The sequence below is a fragment of the Heterocephalus glaber genome, unplaced genomic scaffold (genome assembly GCF_053883595.1).
Source record: "Heterocephalus glaber isolate CG9 unplaced genomic scaffold, H.glaber_assembly_v1.0 deba00001594, whole genome shotgun sequence".
Classification (NCBI taxonomy): Eukaryota; Metazoa; Chordata; class Mammalia; order Rodentia; family Bathyergidae; genus Heterocephalus; species Heterocephalus glaber.
Window position 1 is genome coordinate 13191700 of NW_028258369.1, and position 24871 is coordinate 13216570.

General features: G+C 38.2%; 1 protein-coding gene across 9 annotated transcripts in view; it reads right to left on the bottom strand.

The window, feature by feature from the left end:
* Nucleotides 1-838: 838 nt before the first annotated feature.
* Reps2 (RALBP1 associated Eps domain containing 2) overlaps nt 839-24871 on the bottom strand; it is a 384213-nt gene continuing 360180 nt past the window's right edge. For 8 of the 9 annotated variants that reach the window (XR_015444120.1, XR_015444116.1, XR_015444119.1 and 5 more), the window contains 3 exons: nt 15459-23339; nt 13239-13276; nt 839-6794 (listed from right to left, as the gene is read on the bottom strand). The gene's annotated coding sequence lies outside the window, so the exon portion shown is untranslated. The remainder of the gene's footprint in view (nt 6795-13238; nt 13277-15458; nt 23340-24871) is intronic. The other variant, XR_015444113.1, reaches the window with a different exon arrangement.

The following is a 24871-nucleotide window of genomic DNA, read 5'->3' on the forward strand; positions in this document are numbered from 1 at the left end:
TATAAAGGCTTTGTTTCTATTTTTTCCTTTTCTCCTATTAATTCCATTCCCTTCTTTCCTTTCCTGTAGCCCTTCCACTTCCCCTTCCCCTTTGCCCCTTTTCTTCTTATTTCACATTATCTATTATACCTTTTGATTCTTAGTTACACTTTCAGTTACTCACACCAGAGAAACTATTCAGCATTTACACGTGTGCCCTATTTATTTCACTTAAGAGTATCGGCTCAATGTACAACCATTTAGCTATAAATGTCTTTAATTTCTCATGTTTTATGGTTAAATAGTACTCCATTTTATTTAAAAACACACACATTTTCTTTATCCAGTCTCCAGTTGATGGGCAATTGGGCTGTTTCCAAGTTTTACCTATTACAAACTGTGCCTCTATAAACATGGGTGCACATATATCGCTGTGGTATGATTCTTCTCATTATTTTGGGAAGATACCCAGCAGAGGAATAGCTGGGTCAAATGGGACTTCCAGTCCTAGCTCTTTGAGGTATCTCCATACTGATTTCCACAGTGGTTGCACCAGTCTACACTCCCACTAGCAGTGGAGCAGGGTTCCTCTTTCCCCACAGCCCCGCCAGCATTTGTTATTGGTTGATTTCTTGATAGCAGCCATTCTTTCTGGGGTGAGGTGGAATCTCACTGTTGTTTTCATTGGCATCTCTCAACTGACCAGTGATGTTGAACATTTTTTCATGTATTTATTTGGTATTTCTACTTCTTTGTCTGAGAAATGTCTGTTCATTTCAGATGCCCATTTTTGGGTTGGGTCTTGAAATTTGGGAAGTCTGATTTTGAAAATTCTTTATATATTAAAGATATTAATAAGTATTTTTATTAAATTCTTTTATTGGTACATTGTAGGTATACAACACAATTACATTTCTCATTGGGAATTGTACCTTTACATAATGCATCTTGGTTCTTATTTTTTCCCCATTCCTAGCCCTCCCTTCACGCCCTCCACCCTTCCCTATTTACAAAGACTTTATTTCCATTTTTTCCATTTCTCATCATTTTTTCCTTTCCCTTCTTTCCTTTCCCCTGCCCCTCCCACTACCCCTACCCCTTTGGACCTTTTCTTCCTATTTTGCATTATCGATTATTCATTCTATTCATTGGTACATTTTAGGTATACAATATAATGACATTCATCATTAGAAATTTGCACCTTTACATAGTCTCTCTTGGTTCTTATATTTCACCCTTGCCCAGCCCTCCCTTCAACCCCTCCAGTCCTCCCTATTTACAAAGATTTTGTTCCTATTTTTACATTTTCTCATATTAATCCCATTCCCTTCTATCCTTTCCCTAGCCCTCCCACTTCCTTCCCCTTTGCCCCTTTTCTTCCTATTTCACATTACCTATTATACATTTAGTCCTTATTTACACTTTCAGTTTCTCACACCAGAGAAACTATTCAGTATTTACACATGTGTGTCCCATTTATTTCACTTAAGAGTATTGCCTCAATGTGCATCCACTTAGCTATAAATGTCTCTAATTTCTCATTTTTTATGGCTGAGTAGTACTCCATTTTATAAAAACACCACATTTTCTTTATCCAGTCTCCAGTTGATGGGCATTTGGGCTGTTTCCAAGTTTTAGCTATCACAAACTGCACTGCTATGAACATGGGCACACATATATCACTGTGGTATGATTCTTTTAATTCTTTGGGGAAGATCCCCAGCAGTGGAATAGCGGGGTCAAATGGGACTTCCAGTCCTAGTTCTTTGAGGTATCTCCATACTGATTTCCACAGTGCTTGCACCAGTCTACACTCCCACCAGCAGTGGAGCAGGCTTCCTCTTTCCCCACAGCCCTGCCAGCATTTGTTATTGGTTGATTTCATGATAACAGCCATTCTTTCTGGAGTGAAGTGGAATCTCAGTGTTGTTTTCATTTGCATCTCTCAAATGACCAGTGATGTTGAACATTTTTTCATGTATTTATTTGCTGTTTCTACTTCTTTGTCTGAGAAATGTCTGTTCATTTCAGATGCCCATTTTCAGATTGGGTCTTTAAATTTGGGAGGTCTGATCTTTTTAGGTTTTTATAGATTTGAGATAGTAGACCTTTGTCTGAGGAAGAATAGAAGATATTTTGCCACATTGTGGGTTGTCTCTTCACACTGCTTCTGGTTTCTCTTGCTGTACAGAAGCCTTTTAATAAGAAGAGATCCCACTTGTTGATTGTTTGTGCTAGTTCATGGGCAACTGAGGTTTTGTTCATAAAATCTTTTCCTACACCGATGTCTTCAAGGGTTCTACCTAACCTCTGTTCCAACTGGTTCAGAGTTTCTATTTTAATATTTAGATCTTTAATCCATTTTGATTTTAGTTTAGTGCATGGTGAGAGATACAGGTCTAGTTTTAATCTTTGGCAAGTTGAAGCCCAATTTTTCAAGCACCATTTATTAAAGAGGCTATCTTTCCTCCAGTGAGGGTGTTTGGCTCCTTTATCAAAGATGAGATGGCTGAGTTTGTCTGGAGTTGTTGCTGCATCTTCTAATCTGTTCCACTGGTCCTCAGGTCTGTTTCTTTGCCAGTACCATGCTGTTCTTATCACAGTAGCTTTGTAGTATAGTTGCAGGTTGGGGACTGTGATACCCCCTGCCATGTCTCTGTTACCTAGAATTGCTTTTGCTATTCTGGCTCTCTTCTTGTTCCAAATGAATTTTTGGATTGTTTTCTCGAGGTCTATGAAGTATGCTGCTGGGATCTCAATTGGAATTGCATTAAATCTATATAGCAGTTTTGGAAGTATGGCCATTTTCACTATATTAATCCTTCCTACCCAGGAGCAGGGGATGTCTGTCCATTTTCTGATATCATCTTCAATCTCTCTCCTTCAGAGTGCCATAGTTTTCAGAGAAGAGGTCTTTGATTTCTTATGTTAGGATGATTCCTAGGTATTTCAGTTTTTTGGATGCTATTGTGAAAGGAATTATTTGCCCTATTTCTCTCTCAGTGAGTCTGTCATTGGTGTAGAGGAAAGCTATTGATTTTTGGGTGGTGACCTTGTAAGCAGCTACTTGACTGAATTTGGTTATTAAGTCTAGAAGACTTTTGGTGGAGTTCTTGGGGTCTTCTGTATAGTGTATCATGTCATCTGCAAATAATGACAATTTGACTTCTTCATTTCCTATCTTTATTCCTTTTATTTCTTTCTCTTGTCTAATTGCCGTGTCTAATGTTTCCAGAACTATATTGAACAAGAGTGGTGATAGTGGACATCCTTGTCTTGTTTCTGATTTTAGTGTGAAGGATTTCAGTTTTTGACCATTTAGTATGATATTGGCTTTTGGTTTTTCATAGATGGCTTTTATCAGATTGAGGTAGAGACTGTCTATTTCAATTTTTTTGTGTGGTTATTATCATAAATGCATTTTGGATTTTGTCAAATGCTTTTTCTGCATCTATGGAGATGATCATATGGTTTCTGTCCTTGGCTCTATTGATATAGTTAGTGTATTACACTGATTGATTTGCGTATATTGAACCATCCCTGCATCCCTGGGATGAATCCCACTTGGTCAGCGAGTATCATCTTCTTGATGATCTTCTGCATTCTGTTTGCCATTATCTTATTAAAGATTTTTGCATCTATGTTCATTAGTGAGATTGGCCTATAGTTCTCTTTTTCAGTTGGGTCTTTCTCTGCTTTGGGGATCAAGGTGATGCTTGCTTCCAGGAATGAATTTGGGAGTATTGCTTCCCTTTCAATTTCACTGAAGAGTTTAAACAGTAGTGGCAGTAGTTCCTCTCTAAATGTCTTGTAGAATTCAGCAGTGAAGCCATCAGGGCCCAGGCGTTTCTTAGTTGATAAGTTTTTCATGACATTTTCAATTTCATTGGTTGATATTGGGTTGTTCAGAATTTTTAGGTCTTCTTCATTCAACTTTGGTAATTCATATGTATCTAGGAATCTGTCCATTTCTTCTGTGTTGTCCATCTTATTGGCCTATAGGTTCTGGAAGTAGGTATTGATGATCCTCTGGATTTCTGCTGGGTCTGTTGTCATTTCACCCTTTTCATTCCTAATTGCATGGATTTGGGCCTTTTCTTTCCTTTTTCTGACAAGGTTGGCTAAAGGTTTGTCAATTTTGTTGATTCTTTCAAAGAACCAACTCTTGGCTTCATTGATTTTTTTTTTTGTATCATTCTCTTAGTCTCCATTGCATTGATTTCTCCTCTGATCTTTATAATTTCCTTCCTTGTATGAGCTTTGGGGTTGTCCTGCTCTTCTTTTTCTAGAAGCTTGAGGATCAGCATCAGGTTGTTTAATTGGGATCGTTCTGTTTTCCTAATATGCGTATTCACTGCTATGAATTTCCCTCATAAGACAGCTTTCATTGTGTCCCATAGATTCTGATATGTTGTATTGTCATTGTCATTTAATTGAAGGAACTGCCTGATTTCTTCTTTAATTTCCTCTCTGACCCATTGGTTATTCAGAAGTGTGTTGTTCAATTTCCACATGTTTATGAAATTTTTTGAGTTTCTTTTGCTATGGATCTCCAATTTCATTGCACTGTGGTCTGATAATGTACAGGGGATAACTTCAATTCCTTTGCACTTACTGAAACATGTTCTATGTGTGAATATGTGGTCTATTTTGGAGAATGACCCATGTGCAGCTGAGAAGAATGTGTATTCTAATTTTGTGGGGTGGAAGACTCTGTAAACTTCTGTTAAGTTCATTTGTTCAAGAGTTCAATTGAGTTCTAGTATTTCATTATTTATTTTTAGTCTAGTTGATCTATTTGTGACAGTGGGGTGTTCAGGTCCCCCACTCCAATTGTATTAGTGCATTTATGACTTTTCATGTCTGTTAGTATTTGTTTTATATAGTTGGGTGCACTAGTGTTTGTTGCATAGATATTTATGATTGTCATCTCTTCCTCTTGGATTCTTCCCTTTACAAGGATGTAGTGTCCTTCTTCATCTCTCTTAATCAGTGTTGGTTTGAAATCTACTTGATCTGCCAAGAGGATAGCTACTCCTGCTTTTTTTCAGGTTCCCGTCACATGGAGTATTGTTTTCCACCCTTTAACTTTCAGTCTATGAGTTTCCTTTTGAATTAAGTGTTTCTTGTATGCAGAATATTGTTGGATTTTGCATCTTGACCCATTCTGCCAGTCTATTTCTTTTGATTGGTGAATTGAGACCATTAACATTGATGGTTATAACTGAAACATATTGACTTGTCATTGCCATGACTTTTTCTTTTTGTTGGGTTCTCCCCCTTCACATTTAATTTCTTGTCATGCCAGATGGGTTCATTCTGCTTTGCTTCCTGGGGTTGTGATCCTCAATGTCTGTTCCTAGGATATTGTGTAAAATTCTTTGGAGTGCTGGTTTGGTATTCACGAAGTTCCTCAGGTGCTCTTTGTCATGAAAGTATCTTATTTCTCCATCCATTTTGAAAGATAGTTTTGCAGGGTACATCAATCTGGGTTGGAGGCTGTTTTCTTTTAGGGCTTGGAATATGTCACTCCAAGCTCTTCTTGCCTTGATGGTTTGTGTTGAGAAGTCTGCTGTGATTCTGATGGGCTTTCCTTTGTATGCGATTTGTTTCTTTTCTCTGACTGCTTGGAGAACTTTGTTCTTCTGTTGTGTTTCTGGAATCTTAACAATTATATGCCTATGTGTAGATTTTTTTTTGATCAAGGCTATTTGGAGTCCTATATGCCTCACTTATCTGTATGTCAAGCTCTTTTCCCCTGCTTGGGAAGTTTTCTGCCATTATTTCTGTGAAGAGATTTTTTATGTCATCTGCACTCTCTCCTCTTTCTTCATTGACTGCAATCAATCTTATGTTATTCTTCTTTGCATAGTCTAGCAGCTGCTGGATTGATTTCTCGTGTTCCTTTACAATTTTAAAGCAATTTTTCTTTTCCTGGTCACTAATTGCAATCTTATCTTCTATATCTGAAATTCTGTCCTCACATTGTCTCATTCTGCTGTGTAGACTTTCAGTGGAGTTTTTCATGTCCTGGAAATCTATTTGCATCTGTTTTATGGATTCCATTTGTTTCTTATGTTGGGATTCCATCATGTTCCTGAGCTCCTCTGTAGATTTATTAATCATGTCTTGCACTAGGGACACAATTTCTCCTGTTATCTGAGAAATTATTTCTGATTTCATTTTTTCCAGATCCCCTTTTGTTGCCAGTGCAGTGGGTCCAGGTGCTTGAGTATCAGAGTGTTCCATCTCATTTCCCTTTGGGGTTGCTGTAGGTGATCTGGAAGTCTGGTTTTGAGACTTATTTATGTGTTTTCTCATTCCGACTTGGGCGGGGGGCTGTTGGTGCCTGCAGCGATTACCTCCTCTGAGCTGAGAGAGGTGGGACAGGGGCCAGGAGCAGCAGTAGGGATGGTGACCCAAAAGCCCTTTCCTGTGGGCTGGGAGCAGCGGGAGGGATGGTGGCCGGGAAGCCCCTTCCTCTGGACCAGGAGCTGTGGGACAGGGTGGTGGCACAGAAGCCCCTCCCTCTGGCCTGGGAGTGGTGGGAGGGCTGGTGGCCTGGAAGCCCCTTCCTCTGGGCCAGGAGCAGTGGGACCGCGGCTCAAAAGCCCCTACCTCTGGGCCGGGAGCAGTGGGACTCAGTACCTTGGTCTGGTGGTCTGGTGTCCTCTGCGTCTTTGTAGTGTGGAACCAGGTGGCTGCCTGTCTGCAGCGGGGTGATTCGGCATCTTCCGCGTGACTCGGCAACTTGGTAGGGGGTGCACAGACCTGCCTGTCTGCAGCAGGCTGATTCGGCATCTTTCGCACAACTCCTAATAAGTATTTTTTAAAGTACAATTTTAATGCACAGATAATCTGCTCACAAATGTTCCCCTCCATCACCCAGTGCTGGAAATCAAATTCAGGGCCTCACACATGCTAGGTAAATGTTCTTCCATGAGCTATATTGTCAGCCCCACAAATGTTCATGATGGCTCATATATATTCACTGGCCTTGGCCATATATTCTATCATCAGCATCATGATATATGAAATACTCATACAAATCAGCATGGACAGACACAGGAGCACACATAAATAAGCCCATCTGGCCTTTAATTAATGACACTCCTGAAAGTCCAATGGAAATTGAATTTTTCCTATATTAAAGAGGAAGATAACAAAACTAAATGTTTTTGGAAGTGTTCTAGAGGTAGTGGTAGTTTATAAATCACTTTAAGCAATAAGCAAGCCTATGGCAAATCTGTTTAAGTTCAAGGGAATTCTTTTATAAAGATGTATATTCTCCCTCTAATGAAACAGTCCTTAAACAGTTGCTTGACTTCAGGGAATCTGTGAATCCCATGAAATTATAAGCAACATACTGTGTCTGTACGTAAATGTGGATTTCTCTGAGGAAAAGACATTAAGCCTTCTTCAGATTCTGAAAGGAGTTTGTGATCACTCTGCCCCTCCAAAACAAAACAAAGGAGTTAAGTGCTACTGCTAATGCAGTTGTTTCCAGAACTGGGATTTTCCTAGAGAAGCATATACTTATAGTCGAAGACAATCGACACAAAGCAAAGATGGTATTTTGAGGAACCAATGCTCCTATTCAATTTGTAAATTATGAGCTGTCATACCAGATGTCCTTAATTTCACAGGGGGCTTAGGCTCTATGGGAAAAAATGTGTAAAGAAGAGTTGGGAGCTATGTTCAGTGTCCTGCATTCTCAGGAAGTGTGGCAGATTGTTACAGCAGTGGCTTTCAATTTTCCACCCCTGTCTGTATCCAGCCCTTGGGTAGTCCTCTTCCACACTGAGCCTGAGCGTGGTCATGTGACTTGCTCTAGCTGAAGGAACACTAGTGACTGTGACAGAGGCAGAGGCTTGAAAATACATTTTGGGGTGTTCCCTCAATTACTGCTCCTGAAACCTCTGCCACCACCTTCGTATGAAGAAGGCTGAGTCAGCCTAATGAGTAATGAGAAAAGTATGGTTCAGTTGCCCCCATCATCCCAAACTGCAGCCAGCCCATCTGTAGATGCAGAGCCATGGATCTGGGTGGCAGCTGAATGTGGGCACACGAGTGAGTCCAGCTGAGACAACAGTTCAACCACCCAGATAAGCCCATCCTGCATTGCCAACCTTGTAAGCAAAGCAAGTAGCCCATCATTTTCAGTCACCAAGTTTTGGAATGGTATACAGGAAAAGCTAACTTATCTAGGAGGGAAGAGAATGGCTGTTCTTCATAAGCCCCAGTGTCAGCTGTGGTCACACAGAGCAGGGACCAAAGAGGAGCTATGAGATAGCTGTAACAGTCTGAGGTGGTGGTTAGCAAGCCAGGTGACAGGATGGGTGACCAGCAGACAGAGAGGAACCAGGGTCCCTACACTGCGTGCTCACTGTCCCTGGCCTAGCTGGAGTTACCTGGGACTAGAAAGACAAAACCTGCGAGGGCTCCTCTTTTCAGCCACTCTATTTCTCATGAAAGGAGGGAAGGTCTGGGAGATGGAAGCTACACAAAGTTTTTAAAGGGTTACTATGCCCTTGTTTTTCCCATGTTTAGCATAATTTGGCCAAATAAGAGTTTTAAAATACTGAGAGTTTGAAGAAGTAAAAGAACAGCAAGAATTATCAGCAAAGGGGGAAAGGAACCAAAGAAAGAAAAGAGGAAAAAAAAAAACAGAGATGCCAAATATCAGCCAGACTTGATCACAAAGAGCAAAAAGGGAACATAGCAGTATCGATTTTCACAAGTCTACTTAACCTCCCATACTACCCTCGGGAAGCTAAGGTTCAGTTTCAGCTATGGTCATGAGTGATGGGGGCAGCAGGGAAGCTGAAACATGTGAGCTGCTCTAAGATTACACGGCTCCAAAGCAGCAGAACCAGGGCTTAGGTCAGCACTCGTCCCACTAAGAAAAGAAGCTTTGATGTGGATAATCACACTGGACAACATTTGGGGGGTTTTACTATGTGCCACCCACTATTCTAAGAACTTTACAAGATAAACTAATTTGATACTCAGAACAGCCAGACGTGATTGTTATAATCATCTCCAATTTATAGATGATGAAACAAAGATACAGATAGTTTAAGCAATCTGCCTGAGATTACTTAGCTAGTAAGCAAGGAAGCAAGTCCATGATCCCAGGTAGTCTGGCTTCGGTGCCTACCCTTCTCGAAACTACACTATAATGCCTACCAAAACGCTACCAGACACGAACCCCACTGTTGATGCTACCTTTCTGAGGACTCCCAAGTGGCCTAAGTATGAGCCCATCCTACCAGGACAAGCCTTGAATGGGGATGGACCACAATGTAAACACCTTGAAAGCCAGGAAAATCTACAAGGAGATCCAGTGGAGTCTCCTGAAGTTTAGGCAAAATCAGTTAGCTCCAGCGATAAGGCCTGTCTGCTGTATCCCCTTTCCAGAGCCAAACACACCTCTGTGTCCTCCCCTGAGGGTGCACAGGGCCTGAAGAACAGCCAAGTGCAGTGACCTTCATGGGAAAGAACACACAGAGCTTCTATTTTCACTGGCTGAGCCTTTGGAATCTGGGAAGAATCTGTCCAGAGCTAGTTAAAGGAAAAATCAAGGATTGGGGGTAATGAGGGCTTAGGGATGAGACTGGATAGACAGGTGGAGGTGAGCCATATAGAAGGAGGTGCTCCCCTGCGATTGGGGGGTTGTATTACTGACTACATAGCTGGTAGATGTATTTTAAGTCCACTGGGAGTCACAGGTGTGTCCTACATGAGTTTGGAACACGATTTCCTAGAAGTTTCTCATTGTTTAGACCTTAGATCATAATCCCAGAAGAAGAAAAAGTGAAAGATTTTATAGTCAATGAATTCAGAAATCTGTTCAGTTTTGAAGTTCCTCTAAAAGGAAACCACTTTCACCTCCAGTTCCCACCAGCCTTCCTCTTTTCTGATCTCTTTTCCCAGGCACTAACACCTTTAAGGCAAGAGACATCAGTAACAAATTTAGAATGAGGATTCTTTAAAAAGAAGAGCAAAGAAAAAAGGAAAGGAAAAGCTTTGATGTTGATGTTAATGCCCATTTTTGTGATATGAATCCAGTTAGAATAAGAAGACTGTGGCTTTGGCAATCTGGGGAGATCTGTTGTGGGAAATTCTGGAACTCTGTCCTTCAGAGAGGTTCAGCATCAGATCATCTGTGGCCATTCCACATGGAAGAAAAGGAATGTGAAGTCCTTGATTTCTCTGCTCTGTGGTTCGAAGTGTTTCTAGGGAACGTTAACACTCTCAAGAACCCTAAGATGTATATTTAAATCACTGCAGTGGAAGTTAAAGGTAAGGAAAGAACACAAGGTTTCCAAAGGGAGAATTCAAGAAGAAGTAACCATGGAAACGGATCCAAGGTCTTCCAAGTAGTGTCACATTGAGCTGAGAGACAGCAGGCCCCATTAGTAGGAAACGAAACCCTAAAGCAGAGGAGCTCAGCAAAAGAGTGAAATGAATTGAAAATAGATGAGGCAATGTTTAATAACCAAGCGTATAAGACTCAGCAGTGAAAATCAAGGCAGGCAAAGCCATCTGCTTCTGTAAATGAGAAATGCAACATAGGTATGCTTTTAGTAGCCCTTCATTCTGTAAACTGTATTCCAGTCACATGCGTAACCCTGGGCTCTTCAAGCATACCTGCACCAGATTTCGAGGCTTTATCCATTCTCATATATTTATTCATCAGTTCACTCTTTTATTCAACAGTTGTTATAAGGAATCTGGTGCCACATACATTCTTTCACTCATTCATTCTATATTTATTGAGTACTACCATGTGCCAGATACTCTCCTAGGTACTAGAGATATTGCAATAAGAAAGACAGATATGATTACTTGCCTTTACACAGCTTGCCTTCTAGCCTACAGTGTACTCAGCAATATGAAGGATTCAGAGAAGCACACAGACTGCATTTCCTAACCTCAAGGAACCACAACTTCCATAGAAGCATAAAATATAGGCATAGGAAGAATTAAATACTTACACAAGAGCTGTGTCAGAATTCCAGGCAAGGATATGAGCAATGTCCAAGGCTATATATTTCGATGTTCTCATCTTATCACTGTGTGAGCTTATTCCCAACCTTGTCTCCACCTCTTTAATACATTGTGAGGTTCCTTTGTGAGGGCAATCTTTCATGAGGTGAATATCTTGAAATAAATCTACCCAATGCCTTTCTACATTTCACTCATCCCTTAACCTGTATATCCAAGGACAGGTTGAATTTTAGGTGAATTTCAAAATCCATTCAATGAAGTAGTGGAGTGAGAAAAAAAAATTCTTCAGTCTAGTTACTTATAGGGCACCATAAATGGTGATCCACTCTAAAATACATCACTGAGCCAGTACTCAGCTTCTAGGTACTACCAAAGGCATTTTCACTCTTGCTTTGGAGTTGAGCCCTTACTAAATAACCTTGAAGAATTCAGAATAAAGCCTTAAGTTTCTGCCTTCCAGAAGAACAGGAAAAGGTGTGATTAGAAAAGAGAAAAAAATGAAATGTGAGTATCAGCTTTGACCGTGGATCTCACACTGATGACCATGTGAAAATGGGACAGAACCAGGCCCCAGTGGGATGAAGCTCCATCCCTTCCTCTCACCTGGCACTTGGCATAGTCCCATTTCTTTTTTGAATAACATATGATGACTAGTACCTCACATAGAAGACTGCTGTGTTTACTCCAAGAAAGTGGCCGTTGGGTTGTAAAAGTGAGACTTTTTTCAATCTTTGGCTACATAGTTCTCAAAATGGGCTGGTAGAAAAGCTGTGTGATAGGTGAAGGGAGGATTATTTTGGGACAAGGGAATAATATTTCCATGGGGTGTGTTGCCTTTATATTTTGTCTCCAACTTGCTATCGGCAGAGAAACACAACTTAGAGAACCAAACAAAACTATTCCATGATCCTGAGCTATCATGCACCCAATGACAGCTAAACTTGAAGAAAGTAGGGTGGGATGCAAACTCCAAGAGTTCATGGCAAGGTATGTGGGTGGACTATTCTCAAGTAAAACTGTGGCAGTCTTCATGAAGAGAGAATGCAGACTCTGGTTCTTCTCAGTGTTCTTAAATTTCTCAGTGAATCCAAATCGTTTTCACGTCCCTGAGTTTTAATGGCAATTGAGTGATGAGCTACTCATTTGTCAAAATTTTTTAATTAGTAAGAAAAGAAAAGGAGTCATCAACATTGCTTTCTTGTTTCCTTTTCTCTAAGGCAGAGGTCATTATCGCAGTTGGCTCTGTTCACCACAGTGTTCTATTTTTGTTTTTTATTTTATGTGATAAGGAGAAGGCAGAGAATGAAGCCCCCATTTCTGGCCCAGGCTCACAACTTTATATGTGGCCTAATTCTTTTCTTTTTCTTTACTTTTGTTTTTTTATTTTCATTTGTTTTTTAACATTTTGTGTGTGTGTGTGTGTGTGTGTGTGAACACTGATTTTAGATTTTTTGTTTTGTTTTTTCCTTCTTTTCTTCCCTCCTGTCTTCACAAGTTTCTTGAGGCTTGGGTAATCTTCCTTTGTCCATTAGCCATGCTTCTAATTTCTTTTTCTTCTTTTATTTCTCTATTTTTATCTTGTCTCCTTTTAAAATTTTCTCTCAGTAGTTGAATGTGGTGCTGCATGCCTGCACTCCTAGCACTTGGGAGGCTGAGGCAAGAGGAGCACTACAAGGTCAAGGCCAGCCTGGGCTACACAGTGAGTTCAAGATCAGCTTGAACTCCATAGTGAGACCCTTTTTCACTGATAGAAATTCAGCAATGCAAAGAAAAACTGGGCTGAGGAGTCTGAAAAGTTTGCTGATGTATTCCACATCCACACAATGGCTTTTAATCTGAAGTGGAGACTTGTCCAATTCATCCTGGTTTCTTGTTGCACCAGTTAGTCTCTCTCTCTCTCTCTCTCTCTCTCTCTCTCTCTCTCCATTGTTTGAGACAGCCTGGCAACGTTTTCCCCCAATCTGTGGCCTAATTCTTAGCACTCCAAATCTTAAAAACTTAAAACAACTGTTTACTGGCTTATGATTCTGTGAGTTAGCAGTTTGGTCTGGGATCCACTGGATGGCTCTTCTAGTGGTCTCACCTGGAATTGTGCCACAGCATTCACAGGCAGCTACAGGAGACTGGTTGGTCTAGGGTGGTCTCACTCATGTGTTTGGGGGTTGGTGTTGTGACAGTAGGGGTAATCGGGCCACACATCTTAGGCAGGCTCAAGTTAATTAATACAAAAGGATTCTTAGGCTTACCAAAGACATCAAGAGAGGACAAATCCAGTGCAGAAGGTCTTTATAAGAGAGAGAGAGAGAGAGAGGTTATATATAGACACATACATGCTATGCTCCTTTGATAACTACTCATGTTAGTATAGGATCTGGACACATTTTTTGCAAAACAATGTTGATTATGTCTAGTCAAATAAATGAATAGTCCTAATCTTGACTCACTCATTTGATAGGAAGTCGTCACACTACATTATAAACTGATCCATGCACTCCTCTATGATAAACACATTCATTATATTTTCAAGCTGAACAAGTATTTAGGAATGATAAGATTTTCTTTTTACCCTTTTACTTCTACATTATCTGTCGGTCAAATCATTCTGTATAATGAGCATAGACTGGAGATTTTTAAAAATGATGATTTTTAGAAGAGGGAGTGTATAATTTTTCTAGGTAGAAATTCTGTATATAATATATTTTTAAAATATATTTAACTTTGAGGGACATGGTGATTGAATATATATTTCATTTGTTTAATCAATTTTATAATGGAAAGCAAACAAAGGGATTCAGGAAATAAGAAAAACTCTGGTATTTCAAGAAGAAAATGTTTTAATTCAGAAAATTAACTGCTTACAAAACCTTTGGAAGGACTTAGGAAATTAAGGTCAGGAAAAGCTGTCCTTAGCTTTTAAGGAATCGGGAAATTGTAAGAATTGTAGAAAGAATCCATTAGTGGTCTTAGGTGCCTGCAGCTAATAAATTCAGCCTATAAATTAATAATTTTGTGACAATAATATATTTTTATTTAATATATTTAAGCAGCCTTCAATTCTTATGGATGTGGGTTTCTAATATTTTTCTTCTGCTATAAAAATAGTTCTTTTACCCAAAGAACTACTTTTTGCCTTTTAAAGTTAATTTCTTAAGTATTCTTCCTCAAATAAATGAATGAGTCAAAACACATAATCAGTTCCTTAAAAGTTATTGTCTTGTTAAAGCTAATGTAGAAGAGTAAATTGTACTAATAAACATTATGCAGTGCAGTCTTATACCATATGGCATTAATCAATCTGTTACTAGCTTCTGTTTTCCTCAGGGTATGTAAGGGATTAAAAAAGCTTCACACTAAGACATCTGGCTTCAAAACAATTTAAGTCACAAAGCAATATATATTTTTTTGTTTTCTCACCCTTCTTTCTTAAGTCTCACAATCCCACTCTCAGAATTTTTGGCTAATCCCTCAAAAAAAGTCCATCTGTCTAACTTTTGATCACTCCTACCCTTCTATAACTTATCCAGTGTAACCCCATGTTGAACTCCCTAATGCAGAATGGGACCGGTCTCTGGGAACCATAGGCCACATCTCCAGAGTCTTAAGAGGCCCTGGGAGTTGGCCCACACTCCCAAACTGCTACTTACATGAAAGGGGCCAGTCCTCACTGTACTAGAACTTCTGGGAAGAGCGGTTGAGGTCAAAGCCACATCTCAACTTCTACATGGACCTCCCTCCTTCAACTTCTCGACATCTATACACACACACACACACACACACACACACACACACACACCATTGCCCTCTCTCAGTCCCTTCTGGAGGTCAGGACTTTGGCCATGATTTGAAGCTATGCCTGAAAGCCACTTTAAAAGACATCTCACTGCAGAACTGTCATGATATTTTATCTCTACTAGTTCTCACACAATTGTAATTTTTCTCATTTGTGAAATGATTGATGCTCATTGTGGAAAAGAAATATGGAAAAGATTAAAGAAAAACTCACTCTAAATCTCTCAACACACCAAGATAATTATTGTAACATTTTCTTGTATTATCCCTTTAGACTCTTCAATAATTTTTTAGTATAATTGAGAGTATGCCATATCATGGGTACAGTTTTCTTTCTTAGCATTGGATCATGAGCATATTTTCATGTTGTTAATTTTTTGATGACTCATTTCAACATAAACATAAATTCCATCATGTGGATGTACTATAATTTTCAGTTGTTTGATATTTGGGTCATTTCCAGTTTTATACTATTATATATAATGCTGTGATAAACATCCTTATTTAAATCTTTGTCTACATATCTGATCATTTTCTTAAGATAGGTTTCTAGAAATATGAGTACTGTAGTGAATCACTCAATGTTTTCATTTAAGAATGCAAAAATTAGGGATTCTCTCCCAAGAATAGTGCAATCATACACATAAACACAGTTCATACACTTCTTTGAAATTCACCTGAAATCCATGTGTAGATTTTCAAAGGGTCCAAGGATTCCCTAGAATATGTGTCAATTACTATGTCATAGGATATGAAAATTACGTAGATATTAATAAACAGTCCAATTTTTCCCAGAAACATCTGTGTGTCCCACTTTTGTGGTATAAATACTACCTTAAAAAATGTTATTTGTGTCTTATTTTCTCTATTAGACTACAAGTTCTTTGAGGGAAGGGTCCTGTCTGATTTGACTAAATTTTCCACAAAACTCAGCAAAGTGCCTAAGCTATAATAGATGTGAAGTAAAATGGTCACCGAACTCGTAGTTCAATTTCAATGTCAGGAAGTCCAAGGAAAGTTCCAAGTTTGATTGTCTAGAAAGTTATTTGGGTATGCTTCATACCCATGATAGATGGCACAAGATCCTCTCCTAAGCCTGGTGAGAGACTAGGGTATGCCACATTGGATAGCAAAAGAGGCAATTATGCAAATAGATTTCAGTTTTCATGCCAATACTCCATTTTCTGCAGTGTGGAGGGTGGCTATTGCCTGTCTCTAAGACATCGAGGACTCTGCACCAGTAATTATTTGCCAGAGTAGTATTTATAAGAAATACAATGACCTGTTAATTCTGTGATTAAAATTATATATGCTCTTTTACTACCCCCCAGTTAGCTTCTGGCATAATGCACATTTTTCAAGCAATCTGGAAGGGAACAGATATCTTGTGACAAACATGCTTAGTGGCCTACCCAATAGCCACTCTCCTTCTCTATGAGAAGAGACTCTCATTTGGCTTGGCTTGGCAATGTGCCCAGGCTCAAAGGATGACTATGATTAATGAGAAACCAATCAAACAATCAAGATGATTCCATTCCCCCTTTTCAGGTACAGACTTACCTCACATAATGACTCTTCAGTTAGTGACTTTTTATCATCATCACCCTTGAGAAGTTGTAACACATTTCTTTTGAACAATGACTCCTTTTTTTCCCAATAGATTGACTTTTTTATTCCTAAGACATACTCAATAAATATGTTATAAGACGTGATATGGCATCATTTCAGTTTCAGGCTATGTTATACCACCAATTTGGCTCAACCTACGTTTACCTGTCAGGGAATATCATATAGAACAAATTTGAATTGAGCACCATGTTTGAATGAGCCCAAAATGTTCTGCTTTCCATACAGATACCAAGTGAGGGGGATGAAATGTTATTATCTACATTTGCTTAGTCTTTGTGTATGTACAATTTCACACATTTCAAAGTACTCTCATACTTCGTCCTAAAGGTGGTCTCTAGACTACATATTGATATTTAAGTATAGTTGAAGCACAAAATAACCATGAACCCCTACTCCAAAGTTGAAAATTTGAGGAACCAAATATTGTAGATAAGAGAATTCACTTCTCAAAAACTGACCACTTACCCTCTCCTGAACCATCTCAATTACACTATTTTTCCTCATTATATTACATTTTATGTACAAACTATACTTATTTACTTTCAGATTGTTCTAAACTTCTTATATAAATTTATTTTCCCTGCTCTCTTGATATATTTTCTTATCTGCAAAAAATTGTTTGAATATCTTGGAGAGGGACAGAATACATTATAAGTTCTCCCATTAAAATTAATGGAATTTAAAACTTAACAGCTTTCCACTTTGTGGCAAGGCTTTCAAGAATAAACTAATTAAGTGAAGGACAGGCATACCTGCTTCTCAGCCCCTCCCCTCCTCTCAGAGTGAAGGATGGGGTAAGAGTCGGATCTGGCTGAAGAGAGATAAGGGCTCCTGGGAAGGAGTCCTTCATTACAAGAACATTCTTCTCCCTTCCCTGTCTTCTTACCCTGATTTTTAAAGTAGTTTAAAGTCTGGTTTGCATAGAACTATGCAGCTATCCTGTGAACCTGAGGGACAACATGTCAGGAGAATCACATGATGCCAGCCCAGTGCCCTCACCTGGTAGAGCTGAACAAATGATCGTAGAATTTCGGCCCTTGGTCTTCTGTTTACATTAAGTTTTAATTTAAAAGTGTTAGTTGTGTCTCATATTATATGAAGCAAAACTTTCTTAAATGATTCCCCATTCACCCCCTACTCATTAAAAGTGAAAGGCATTAAATAAAAGTAACACTGTCTTTATTTTCAGTGTCTCAGTACCTTCATATTCTGATAGAAGGTCTCCTTTTACCCTCTTCCCTCTGTTTTTAAGTTCCTGTTTCCACAGGTCTTGGTATCTCTCCTCTCATTGTTGCTCTTGAATCTCTGCTCTGGCCTAACGTATATAGATCTCAGGCCTCTTTTTTTGGTTTCCATGAATCAAAAGTGTCTATTCCCTAGGCACACAAGCAACAGCCAGAAGCCCACCTACATACCATTAGTAAGTGCATGCAGGCCCCAGCCAGAAGCCGCTCAGGCAGCAGCAACTCAGGAGCACAGCCCCCAGCAAAACGCTCTCCCAGACAGCAGCTATGCAGGGGGCAGGTCCAAGCCAGAGACACACCCAAATACCATTCCAAGTGTGCACATGCCCCAGCCAGAACCCTGAAAGAGGGCAGTACAGGGAGCCAGTAGGCCACCACTCTGAACCCAGCAATTGGTACAGTGGCGGGCAACAGAGAAAAGGACTCACAGTGGCTTGCTGAGATTGAAGACCACTGGGTGAGAAAAAGTTGCCTCAAAAAAGGTACAGCAGGCTGATTCTGTTGAAATAAGAAGACACATACACAAGTCTCAAAGCCAGCCTTTCAGATCACCTAAGGCAAACTCAAATGGCAAGGATATGGAACAATCTGATACTCAACCACCTGGACTCCCTGAACTGGCAATGAAAGAGAATCTGGAAAAAATGAAATCAGAAATAATTTCTCAGATAACAACAGAGATGGTGTTCATAGTGCAAGTCATGATTAACAAATCTAGAGCAGACACAGATAAAAAAAAAATACAGAGCTGAGGAACATGATGGAATCCCAGCATAGGAAAAAAATGAAATCCATAAAACAGAAGGAAACAGATATCCAAGGAGAATAAAAATTCCACTGAAAGTTTACAAAGCAGAATGAGCCAATGTGAGGACAGAATTTCAGATATAGAAGACAGGATTGCAATCAGTGAACAGGAAAAGAAAAATTTCTTAAAAATAGTAAGGGACCACAAGAAATCAAGCAGCTCGATGATGCAAAGAAGAATAACATAAGACTGATTGGAGTCAATGAAGAAATAGGAGAGGCTACAAGCAACATTTAAAAAATCTGTTCACAGAGGTAATGGCAGAAAACTTCCCAAGCAGGGGAAAAGAACTTCACATACAGATAAATGAGGCATTTAGGACTCGAACTACTCAGGATCAAAAAAAACCTACACCTAGGCATATAATAGTGAAGATTTCAGAAACCCAACAGAAGAACAAAATTCTACAAGCAGTTAGAGAAAAGAAACAAATCACATACAAAGGAAAGCCCATCAGAATCACAGCAGACTTCTCAATGCAAACCCTCAAGGCAAGAAGAGTTTGGAGTGATGTATTTCAAGCCCTAAAGGAAAACAGCCTCCAACCCAGATTGATGTACCCTGCAAAAATATCTTTCAAAATTGTTGGAGAAATAAGATGCTTTCATGACAAAGAGCACCTTAGGCACTTCATGAATACCAAACCAGAACTCCAAAAAATTTTAGACAATGTCCTAGGAAAAGACAACGAGGATCACAACCCCAGGAAGCCCAGCAGAATGAATCCAATGGGCGCAACAAGAAATTAAATGTAAAGGGGGAGAATCCAACAAAAAGAAAAAGTCATGACAATGATAAGTCAATACATATCAGTTATAACCATCAATGTTAATGGTCTCAATTCACCATTCAAAAGAAATAGACTGGCAGAATGGGCCAAGTAGCAAGATCCAACAATATGCTGCATACAACAAACACCCTTAATTCAAAAAGAAACTCATAGCCTGAAAGTTAAAGGGTGGAAAACCATACTCCATGTGACAGGAACGCCCCCAAAAGCAGGAGTAGCTATCCTCTTTGCAGATCAAGTGGCTTTCAAACCAAAATCTGAAACACTTCTGGTCCCAAGAATTTCAGATAAGGGATAGTCAACTTGTATGTGCAAATCTATTGTGAACATGTGTTTTCATTCCTCTCAAGTAAAAACTTCAGAACAGAACTGTTGATTCTTAACAGTAATACAAGTAATTTCCATATTGCTTTACAAAATGGTTGTATCATGTTACATTCACATTAGCAGTATTAGAAAGTTCTAACTGGTTCACACCTAAGCTGATATCTGTTCTTTAAAACTTTTAACTTCATCTCCCTAATGAGTGTATAATATGATCTTCTTATTGTATTGATTAGTATTTTTCTGATTCTAATGTTGCACACCTTTCCTTGTGCTGTACTGGCTATTTATCATTTTCTTGTGTCTACTTTTTCATTGGGTTGTCTATTAATGAGCTGTAAGTGTTCTTTATATATTCTGGTCTTAGGTTATATGTATTATAAATATAGTCTGCTTAAGGACTCCTTTTCATTTTCTTAGTGATGTCATTAAAAGTTCTAAATTTTGATGGAATCTCATTTATCAATTTTTTTCTTTTATACATCATGTTTTTTGTATCCTAGGAACTTCTTGCCTACCCTAAATTCATGAACATTTTCCCTTATAATTTCTTCTTAAAGTCTTATAGTTTTAGTATTTCATATTTAGGTTCATAGATCCTTTCAAGTTATCTTTATGTATGGAAATAAAGGGTTGAGGCTAATTTTTTACATACAGATAAGAGGTGTTCTAGTACCATTTGCTGAAAACAGTATCTTTTCCTCTGCTCTTGAGTTGAGTTTATGTTCTATAAAATGTTAATGTTAAATAATCTTTCAAAACTCAGTGGACCATATATGTGTGGTTCTATTTCCAGATTTTCTGTTTCATTCCAATGATCTGTATGTCTTTCTTTACACCAACACTGCCTTGATTACTGTAGCTTTAGAAGAACTCTTAAAATTAGATAATAAGGGCCAGGGATTTAGCTCAGTGGTTCCACTGCCTGCCTTGCAAGTGCAAGGTCCTGAGTTTGATCCCTGGTACAAAAAAAAAAAATTAAAATATAAAAAATGAGGTAATAAATGTCTTCTAACACTGTTTTTTCTTTCTTTTTTTTTTCTTTTTACTTCTCTAGGTCCTTTGTACTCCTACATAACTTTTAAATTTCAATATCCAATTCTTCATTTATAGCAAGTATACATAGACCTGAAGTTTTATATATATCTTGTGTTTTCTAATCCTGCTAAATTCAAATACAAGTTCTAGGGGCTCCTAGACATTTCTTACTATTTTCTCTGTAGATGATCATTTCATCTACATATAAAGATTTTACTTCTATCTTGCCAATTCTATGCTAATTGTTTCTTTTTATCACCAGACTATTTTGGTTTGGGCCTATGTTTCAAAGTTTAATGGACAGATGAAGAGTAGGCATATCTGTCCTTGTTCCCCACCTTGGAGAGAAAGCATTGCATCTTTTCCATTCATATAAGGCATTTTTGCTGAAGTACGGAGTACATTTCTTACCATTGAGAAGGTTTTGTTCTACTTCTAGTCTCCTGATAGCTTTTACCATGAACAGCTGTAGAATTTAGTCCAATACTTTTTCTCCAACTAGTGACAGGATCATATGGCTTTTTCCTTTCCTCTATTAAAATGATGACTTTTGGGGGTGGATCTTCCAATGCTGAACCAACACTGCCATCCCTATAATAAAACCACTTTCTACATACTGCCGGATCTGACTTCTTATAATTTGTTTTGTTAAACAAATTTCTATCTATGTTTATACTTGGTTTTCTTCTATTCTTTATCCAGTTTTAGTATTAGCACACTGTTGATTTCTTAAAATGAGGGGAGAAGTGTTCCTTCTTTTTTCTGCTTTAAATGTTTGATATAATTCATCAGTTAAAGTGTATATGAGCCTGTTGTCATATGGGTAGGTTTTCAAGCTAGGAATATACTTACTTTAATAGGTGCTATTCAGATTTTATATTTTCTCCAGGGTCAGTTTCATTAATTTGTCTTCCAAGATACTTCTTAGAAGTTGTCAAATTTATTTCAAAAAGGATTTTTGTAATATGCTTTCTATATCCTTTTAAATTCTGTAAAATCTGTGGTAATGTCTCCTAGATCTTGATATTGTAATTTAAAAAATGTACAATTGGTATTGTGCAATAGGAAGAAAAGGTCTAAAGGAGTAGGGGAAGTGGGAGGGGTAGGGGAAAGGAAAGAAGGGAAAAGAAAAAATATGAGAAAAGAAAAAAAGGAAACTAAGTCTTTCCAAATAGGGAAGGGTGGAGGGGTTGAAGGGAGGGCAGGGGAAGGGGAAAAAATAAGAACCAAGATACATCACGTAAAGGTACAAGATCCCAATGATGAATGTAACTATATTTTTTATCTAAAATGTATCAATAAACTTAATGAAAAAAAAAGAAAGTGTAAATAAGGATCAAAAGGTATAATAGATAATATGAAATAGGAAGAAAAGGTCCAAAGGGGAGGGGGAAGTGGGAGGTGTAGGGGAAAGGAAAGAAGGGAATGGAATTAATATTAGAAAAGGAAAAAATGGAAACAAAGTCTTTGTAAATAAGGAAGGGTGGAGGGCTTGAAGAGAGAGCAGGGGAATGGGGAAAAAATAAGAACCAAGATATATCATGTAAAGGTACAAATTTCCAAGGATGAATGTCATTATACTGTATACCTAAAATGTACCAATAAAATTAATTTTTCAAAAAAGAAAAAATAATGTCCACTCCCTGAAGATATTTGTATATGAGGCTGACTTCACTGCTGTTTTGGTTTAGAGTGTGGTAGCACTGGCACATGCCAATAATCCTAACACTGTGGGAGGCTGACTCAGAAGGACTGAAAGTTCGAGACCAGCCTGGGCAATTTAGTGATTTAGTAGGACTCTGTCTCAAAATAAAAAATAAAAAATAAGAAAAGGGTTGGTGGTATACCTCTGGGTTCAATCCAAGTACCAAAAAAAAAAAAAAAGGAAAAAACTCAAACAAACAAGGCCTGAGTTTATACTGCAATGCCAAACAGCTTCAAATTGAATAGCAGCTATTTGCCTTTATAAAATATATAGGCTACTCCTCCATGTTGTTTAACCGTGTTGCTTGTCTTCTAAGACTTCTTGATTACTCACTTTGGGGATTGTCCCCGCAGGGTTACCCTGAAAATCCCATTCCCCTCATAATAAGATCCAATGTTTTTTAACTGTCAACATCTATTCCTAGAAGGGCAGCCATTTCCACATATCATTGTTCTACATTTTGTTACAAAATGAGCCAAATACTCCCATTGGCAGAAGGTTGGAAATATCTCTTCCAGCCTCTCCCTCACTCCATAATTCCTGCCCTGAAAAGGGAGTAGAAATTCAATTTTTCATTGCTATCAGTTATGCTACCACTTCGAAAAGCAGAGGTGGATACGGTGAGCTTAGGCTTTAAATAATTTTTTCTTAGTTTCAACATATTAGAGTTAAGGAAGACCTGTGACAGTGTATTGGAAAGAATATAGAATTGGAACTTGAAAGACATAGATTTTCAAACTAACTGAGCTCTCCTATTTATAACCACCTCAGAATCCTGATGTCCTCATACATAAAAACATGGAGGGGGTTTGCACTAAAGGACATCTGACATCCCATCCAGCTGTAGAAGTTTCTAGATGAGGAATGTGGGGTCTGAGAACCAGGGGACACAATCTGTAACTTACCACGTGTGATCATTCTTTCTATTTTTCTTCTGAGTTGATTGTATACTTGAATTTTTTTTCAGATGCTTTATTCCCTTTTTCTGCTTCTCAAGTTACAATGATCTTAGGACTGACACTGCAGGAAGAAAGAGGAAGCCAAAGGTAATGAAATTCAAACAGGATAAACAGACACCCTTGAACATGTGGGGTGGTGGATGTATGTGTACAGAGCTAGTCATTGAAGCTTTGTAATGGCAAGAGAGTGGAAATGATCTGAATATCACTAAAAAATCAGTTTACTACATTATGCCACATTTCTAAAATGGAATTCTAGGTGATCATAAGAAAGAGACAGATTTTCATGCACTGATTGAGAATATGTATGTATAATCTTGAAATGTTATATATGTATGTATATAGATAATATATATTTATATACATACAAACATATATTTTGGGTATGTCTAAATGCACACATATCTGTATAGTTATAGTGTTCAACAGTGTATAAACTGCTATTGATGAGAAAAATACATATATTGCCGACTATATATAGAATATCTCTAGAAAGAAACACAAAAGACTGATAGTGGTTGCCTTCTGGGATAGGAAATAAAGATCTTGGGAGAAAGATAAAAGGGAAACTTTGCCTTTGTTGCATACTTTTGTCCCTTTAAATTTTGTATTATGTATATGGGTTGTCTGCTAAAATAGAAGAGAAATGGATTTTTAAAGATTAAAAATCTTTTCAAAAGAAATACAGAATAAAATGAGGTACAAATAAAATAAAATAATTTGTAATAAAATAGGACAACAAAGAATTCTCCAGTCTAAAGTGTCATTCATGTTGCAATTGAGAAACTCTGTTTTAAACATTTTTATACAGCTCCAAGTGGTTGCTGACCTCCAGAAGCATGAGTTGTTTTAACTGCTAAGTTTTGAGGTCATTCGTTAGGTAGCAGAGGCTGAATGATACAGTGAGCATTTTGGTTTCTTATTTCAGTTTGGGGCTCTTGACAATAGTGGTGCTATGAACTTTCTTGTACATAACTTGTCCACATGTAATTATAGTTCTGCTGTGTACAAGAGTGAAAATGCTGATAGATTTGCACCATTCTTAACGTACCAAGAAACCTCTCTTTGTTGTCTTCAGTTGCAGCAAATGCTATGGCCCTGTTTTTCAAAAAGAAAAAACAAGTGGCAGGAAGCAGGTTCATGATGACTTTTTAGATCCAGGTTGGGAGTTCAAACTTCTGGTGCCCGTCTGTCATCTCTCCCACAGTAAAAACATCCCCTTCCATTTTTAAAAACAGACTTTTCACTTTGTCTATACAAAGAATTATTCTCAAACATTTTCACACCTAAGAAGGAAATGATCAAGAACACACAATAGGAAAATAGGCTCTTGAGAATGTGAGAATATAAGACTATTGTGGTTTTTAAAAACACACTTAGATGAATAGAACAGAAGCTTTATTTGATTATGAATCAGGAGCTTGAGGCAGTATATGAGTAAGAACTGGTAATTCCTGTGGGTAAGATTAATATATGTGAAGAAATATATGGGTTGTTCAAGTAACTGATCAACAAATATTTGACTGTTGTGTAATAAGTGCTGCATTTCTTGTAATCTCCATCCTAGCACTCTACCAATGACCTACTTGACAC